Source organism: Arachis hypogaea, chromosome 3, assembly GCF_003086295.3.
Source record: "Arachis hypogaea cultivar Tifrunner chromosome 3, arahy.Tifrunner.gnm2.J5K5, whole genome shotgun sequence".
In the NCBI taxonomy this organism is placed as follows: domain Eukaryota; kingdom Viridiplantae; phylum Streptophyta; class Magnoliopsida; order Fabales; family Fabaceae; genus Arachis; species Arachis hypogaea.
This window is the reverse complement of record NC_092038.1, coordinates 127,728,764-127,736,777: the sequence shown is the minus strand read 5'-3', so window position 1 is coordinate 127,736,777 and position 8,014 is coordinate 127,728,764.

The following is an 8,014-nucleotide window of genomic DNA, read 5'->3' as shown; positions in this document are numbered from 1 at the left end:
TAATTTTATTATGTGTCTTTAAAATACATATTAGCTAAACCCTTTATAAATTCTCAATCTCATATTTGAATAGAAATTAAGTAATAAAAAATTTTTGAACACATAAATTACTAAAACATATAAATATTACTTAAAAATTGATTCAAGTATTTGAATATAATTTTTTAAATTTCGGTAGAGTAGAAAATTAGTTTATTGGTCCTACAATAGATGTCAAATATTTTTGTGAGGATAAATTTTTAAAGTATATCTCGTTATTTAATATGTTGTAATATGTCTTTTTTTATAGAGCGAATATAACTTAAACACCAAAAAACACAATTGGTTAGTACCTACAAAAAATATTTGGATACTTAAATTATTAAGTATTTAAGAGGTATAAAAATTTTATAAATATAAAATATTAGTGAATAATTTATAGACATTTAGGCATTATAACACTAATCATATGAATATATCTAAACATAAAATAAGAGATTAATGTGTAAAAGTTGATGAATTTTCTTTTTTAAGAGATGGATAATATTCTATATAGACATTAGATTGATGAAGAATATTAATTTGATCATAAAAATATAGAAATAATGGTTATCAAACTCATCGATTACAAAATTAATAATAAATAATATTTTAAGGCCCATTTATAATTCACCATGAACAATTTAACCAAAATTATACTTCATATTGAGTAAAGATTCAATTATAATTATATACTTAATTCTATTTTACACGTTCTACTCTATTTTGATATCAGAAGAAATGTAATACCCTATCACATATATATATATATAGTTGAAAGGAATTTTAACTAGAAGCCTGTGATGAAAAGTTAAGTAAAACATTAAACAAAAAATCACATCAATTGCGTAAGAGAAAAATATGAGAGAAGAATTCTAAAGATATATATATAGCAAGGCTTCTAACCCGGCTCAAAGTTAGAACCGGCCAAAGCAAATATATACATATACATATATATAACCCAAAAGAGTAACCCCAAATATATTACAAAATACCTATTTCTCCAAGTCAGCCTCTAGAAAGGACAAAATATAAAATAGAAGGGTGGAGAATCTATATACATATATACAAAGCATAAAACAAAATATAGTAATCCCAAGATAACCAACTTCGCTTGCAGAGAAAACTCTAGACGCTCACTGAGGTACATCTCGATCTGCATCTGAAAAACAACAATAGCATATGGGGTGAGAACCATGGATTTTCAATATGGTTAAGGTGTCCACATATATAATAAACAAGGCCCTGAAAAAATCAGAGGCAATCCTAAAATGCTGACAATCATATTATAAATCTTAAATAACTAAAACGGAAATCATGAATTAGGATGGTTCCCTAAGGCTTCCTAAACTTAACCAATTCCTTAAACCTAACTAAAACTTAACTAGAACCCTAAATCTCTCCGTCTTTACTTTCATCTTCGGTGAAATCATAGATAGACAAACAAACAAAGCAAGAACATGTAGAGTACAAATACAGCAGGTAACAATTTAGCAAGTAAGCAAAACAATCACGCAGATAAGCCCAATTATTACCCAATCAACTAAAACACACAAATGCATATGATGCATGCCTGTCCTATGACTGATGAATCTCATCTGTCGGTTATATAGTCAATCCGACATGTCCTGGTAGCTAACCTTAGACAGAACACCACAACACGGGATAGGTATTACTCGTCCACCCATGCTGGTGTTTCATCGAAATCGTGGTAGGCATTACTCGTCCACCCAAGCAGGTGCCACATCCTTAACCCGAATATGGATTACTCGTCTATGCACAGGCCAGGACTCGAATAGGAATTACTCGTCTATTTTCGGATAGGAATTGCTCGTCTACCCTTGACATTACACATTGGATAGGAATTACTCGTCTATAGTCTATACTCACAAACATAGCTCGGATAGGAATTACTTGTCTACCCTCACAATCATAACTCGACATCTCAAAATTATCCATAATTAAACTCAATTCTCATCATTAATCATATCTCAATATCTCAAAGTCATAATCATAGCTTGGATGGGAATTACTCATCCATCCTCACAATCACAACTCCTTCATTATCAGCTCATAATATCACCACAATTCTCATTATATCTCATTCATTACTTTCACCACTCTTATCAAATTAGGTATCCCCTTATTCAACTTCTCCAATGCCCATTTCTAACTTCTTCCACTCGCTAACTCTTACTTCAATCCTTACTAATAAATTTTAGTCATCATCTTTAGATGTTTGGAAAATCAGAGAATTGTTCATTAGTTCAAAATAGTGAATTTTCATCAAAATAATAGTTTCAGAAGTTTACAAGCTTGCCGGGAAGGTCAAACCGTGAAAAACAGAGTTAATGTGTACATATAGGTTTTGTGCGTATGCACACAATAGAGCGTCCTTCCCAACTTGTGCGTACGCACACACACTAGAATTCCTACAACTTCGAGAATTCAGTTTTTGGCACATAACTTTTGACGTTCATAACTTTCTCTAATTGTATACCGTTTTAAAGCTATTGAAAATATCTTTAATTTGAAATAGATTTCATGTAAATCCAATAGACTCAAGTTATGGATCGGTAAAGTTCACTAAAAATCTGTTATTACCAAAAATTACTAACACCTCAATTCTTCAAAGTTTTCATTTTCAAACTAGAATTTCTCACCCAAAACAACCCCAAAGTCCATCCAAAATCCTTCCATATCCTCTTTACCCCTTTCTCAACATAACAATATTCAATCCTTATCAATTTCAATCACATAAATTCATATCCAAACAACAATATTATAAATTAACAACATAATACTCATTATCAATATTCATCAATCATCAACTTCATCAACAATTAACAATTCACCACATTATCATAAATGGCTCAATAGGTACATCCAAAAAGCACTAATCCATAACGAACCCAACTACTCCAACTTATCCTATGGTCAACTAGTCTACGTCTTCACGAAACATTATATATTATCTACGAAAAACTGAAACTATACCGTGGCCGATTCCTTGTAAAGCCACAAAGCACTTTAAGGTCCTCCTTACCACAAGTTTCCAAGATCCAAAAATTTCACCAACGAAATCCAGTCTCCGAAACTTGACCTCAAGCTTTCAATTCCTCAAATTGTCTCCAATCTACAACCAATTTCAATCTAACATCATAATATTCACTATAATCAACATAGTGTTTACTAATTCAACATTTCACAAAAAAATTGAGTAAGCTTACCTTGTCCAAAACTCAAGTGAGCTAAATCCAACAAACTCGCAAGCTAACTCAAACCTAAATACCGAAATTAGACAAGATTCAACATGGAAGCATATTGAATTTTGAAAATTGAGAAGGAGAGAATTAGAAATTGAAAAGTGAGTTTCTTATCAAATTGTTGAGTGGGTTTTGTAGAGAATTTCGAGACGAACGCGTGGCCACTGATGGCTTGTCAATCAAATTTCGGATCAAAAGTTACGTTGGTTGAAATTTCAAGAGCAAGGGTTTTGTTCTTCCCCCTTGCTCTTCACCATTCTGTGTAAACCCCGATTAAATTAGTAGATAATTAGTCAATAAATTAGTTTTTAATAAGAAATATTAGAAATACAAATATAATATTAAATTAGGATAGATCTCATCGAAACAAGAATTTTGACACCAATTTCGAAAAAAATGGTTCAATATTCGATTGAACGGGACCGAACTGGGCCCGTGGGCCCAACCAGCCCAGCAATTAAAAAGAGAGCCACGGGCTCTTTCTTCTCCCCACATTCATAATGACGCAGGAAGCTTTCCAGGGGAGGAAAAGAGAGAAACCCATACGTTGACGGTAAAACCAATTTGCCATAACTTCTCTGTCCAAGCTCCGATCGCCGCACCGTTTATGGCCACGTGTTCACTGCGTCGAGCTCTCGTTTCTATCTGAACAATTTCATAGGTAATCTTCTATTTCACTTCAGCCTCCTTTTTCCTAATTTTTGAAAAATTAAGTGGAGATATTGAATTTCTTTACTCTTTGATGTTTTAGGATCCAATTAGCTTGAGAAAAACGTTCACTCTTGCTTATGTGAAGCTTAGATAAGGTGAGAATATGATAATTCTATTTTAATTTCATTGGATTTGAGCTTTGAGTATTAAAGTGGATATATATGTGTTATGAATGTGTATTAGGTTGTGAATAAATAATTGGAGCTTGAAATTGTGAATATTGGAACTTGGAGGAAGCGAATTAGTTGAGGTTTTGAGGGCTGTGTTCTTTTAGGAAAATTGTCTTGGAATAATACTTGGGAATTGGCTAAGGTATGGTTTAGGTTTTTTGCATTTAATATATAATGTTCTGTGAAAACTTAGGCTAGATGACCATAGGATAAGTTGGAATACAGGTGTATGTTTAATATTTAGTAATTTGTCGATGAATATATTTGGTTGAAGTTTATTGGATAATTAGTTATTAATTTTGGATGGTGAATGTTGTTATGTTAATTTGGAGAGAATTATGGTTGAATGTTATTGTTGATGAACATGGTTGGTTTGGTGCTTGTTGATTAACTAATGATTTGGTAAATTATTGATTAGAGGTATTACTATTGTGGAGGTTGTTGTGATAATGAGGTATTTTGTGTTAGAAGATCAGGATTAGTGAACTATGATCCTTAGCTGAATTTTGGTTGTTGGATTTGAATATTGTATGAGTATAATTATTGATCTAAGGTAGATTTATTATGGTGACTGTTATGATGATGAAGAAGGGTATGTTGAATTGAAAAGAAAGCAGGTTTGGACCCGAAAAGGGTGGCAAAGTCTGGGTTTTAGAGGAGATGCTGTCGAAATTTTATAAAAAATTTGAGATATTGTTTATATGATTATTTAAAAAGATTTAGATTCAAAGGTTATATAGTTTGATTTAGAGTTATTAAGAAAATGAGCATGTTTTAAGCTTGATTTATTTAGAAAAGAATGAATTATGTTTTGAATTGGAACTATTGATGGACGGAATGGGAGGTGTGATAATGAAGGATAAGGATTGAATATGATTGACGTATAATGATGAATGAGATGCGAATGAGAATGATGTGGATGTTGATGAATTATAATTGAATTATATGGCTTATGAATTTGAATAATCTGAGATATGAAATTCCCTGGATTAAGTGTCGTGGCTTACCACCACGTGTACCAGGTTGAAAACTCGATACTCTGTTGACCCTACGACGTAAGTGTGACCGGCCACTATATAAATTCCTGGGAATGTTATCCCCATTAAGCAATATTGATTATTTGAGAAAAAGCTATGCATAGACTATTGGGGATGCACGTCAGAGGACAGTCTAAGGACAATTCAGACTTGTCGGGTTGGCTGGATAACCGACAGATGAGTCTCATCAGCCATAGGATAGGCGTGCATCATATGCATATTACTTGAACTACTTGCTTGTGCTTTAATTGGGTGTGCCTAAATGTACTTGCCATGTTAAATGTGTACTTGTTACCTGCAGTGTTTGTGACTTTCTTGTGTGCTTGCCTTTATCTGTTTAAATGTCTGTGAAAATACGTGATGGAGTTGGAGGTATGGAGGAAGGGCAGTATAGGACTTAGATTTAAGGTTAAGTTAGGTTTAAATATTCTTAGAAAACCACCTTTTATGGCTTTTGTTTAATACTTTAAGCTCTATAATCTGAGTGTCGACGTTCTAGGATTGCCTCTGGCATTCCCATGACCTTATATATTATGTGTGTGGCACCTTTACCATATTGAGAACCTCCGATTCTCATACCATACTATGTTGTTATTTTTTAGATGCAGGTCAAGAGGCATCTTGTTAGGCGTCTAGACTCTTGAAGCGGAGTGGTTATAGGGTTATTTTGTTATGCTATGATGTATATATATGTACTTAGTTTTCTCTCCACATAACTTGTTCTTTTGATCCTCCTAGAGGTTTATGGAGAGGCAGGATTGTGTATATGTACTTTTGGATTTTGGGATATGTATGTATATATGTGTAAATATCCTCCGGCCAGTATTGACTTCGCAGGTTGAGTTAGGAGCTTGTTATTTTGTTTCTTTCGCACTCTATTCCTACTTCTGTTATCTTATATTTGATAATTATGATTTTCTAAGCACGTAAGTTAACTCGTACCTTGAGCGTTGCGCTTTTATTTCGCGATTTTTTGTTTCCTCTTTCTTCAAGACTCCTAGCATATTATAATTCTTCTACTATTATGTGTACTCATTTTATTTTAGAGGTCATAATACCACACAATCTCTGTTTTACGATTTAAGCGTAAAGCTTAATGTGGTAGGGTGTTACATTCTGCACACTCTCTCTCTCCATTGTCTATTTTAAATGAGTTGAAAGTACACGAAGAATGATTAAAAAGATTGGGCCTTGGGCCCAATATGAGTCCGATTCATCCAGTTCGACCTATTTGACTCAATTTTGGACTAAATTCTTTAAGTCAAAATTCTTATTTTAATTAGTTCTACCTCACTAAATCATAAAATTCTATTTTCTAATTTATTTAATTTATTAACTAATTATTCACTAATTACTCAAGATTTACAAGAAATAAAATAAATTAATTTAGATTGATCGGGTGGTTAATTTATTCGTCTCTTTAAATAAATATTGAGAATTCAAATTATAGTTAACAATAAAATTTTAAATAAAATTTAAATTTATAACAAATTATTACTTGGCTTATCGAGTTACAATGAACTTCGTTAGGGAGACAATGAAAAATCTCGATAATGTGTACAATGGGTTTTAAATTTGGCCCAATAAAAAAAAATTCAAACAGTTATTTCAAAAAATTAACCACCTCAACCCTAATTTACCAATAAAATTTATCCAAACACCTTCTCCCCAAATGTCTGCTACCCTATTATCATCAATCATCTCACCTCTCCGGCAGTAGAAACTCCCTCGTCGGCTATCAAACAACCATCCACGTAGTTATTAAAATAATCCTCCGACTACCTAGTGAAATGACCATCCAGCATTTGTTAATTGTTATACTTAAACTGAATCAAACAAAATAACCATCCGATTAAAAATTAAAATAACCATCTACATCCATAGTGAATTAAATATCCAGCATCTAAATTCGTCCGTTGATGTATATATATTGAAGACGTAAGGGAAGCGAAATCCAAGAAAACCAAGTTGGCCGTGCAAGACAAGGCATGTGATAATTTTGCATGTACAAAAAACGGGAGCATCATGGACTAAACTAATTACTTGCATAATTATTGTTGTGCTATCTTACGTTGATCTTGGACCTATACCTATGTAGGGGAGGTGACATCGTTGAAGAAGGAGGCGGCGGCCATGGCGGTCTTGGGCTGCGCAACAGACACAACTTGTACGAAGGGAGTGTCTCCATTTATGATCTTGCGAGGCGTAATGGATGTGTGAAAACAACACACTTGTGTGTCCCTATACGTCACGAATGACGATGTTGAGAGGGAGAAACCGCCGGTGCCGGAAAGGGACTGCACAACTGGCGCGATACGGGACTGCAGGAACGACATAAACTGCACGACGGTATTGCTGGGCGTTCGTAGTGCGCAAATCGGCATAAGCTATGGACGACAGGAGTTGGTGTATGTAGCGACACGACACCGATGAGAGAGGAAGAGACTGGGCGAGAAGGCAATCACATAAGATGGGGGAGAAAAAGGTTATTTTTGGGATTTACGTAACTATTGCAAATCCTTATTTATTTTGAATTTTAAATTGGTAATTATTAAAAATTATTTATTTATTTATTATTTGATGTTAATTTCAATTTTACTTCTATTATACACATTGTACACTAAATTAATTGGCTCTCGTACTCTCAATTAAGATACATAGTAGACACTAAAAAATAACATAAAATAATGCTTGAAGTAATCACTAATCACTTGTGCAATCACCAATTTTTTGTGCTTATATGCAGACTTATTATTAATTCCTATACGGCCCGTTTGGTTGGTGTCTATGTCCATCAAAGATATGAACACGG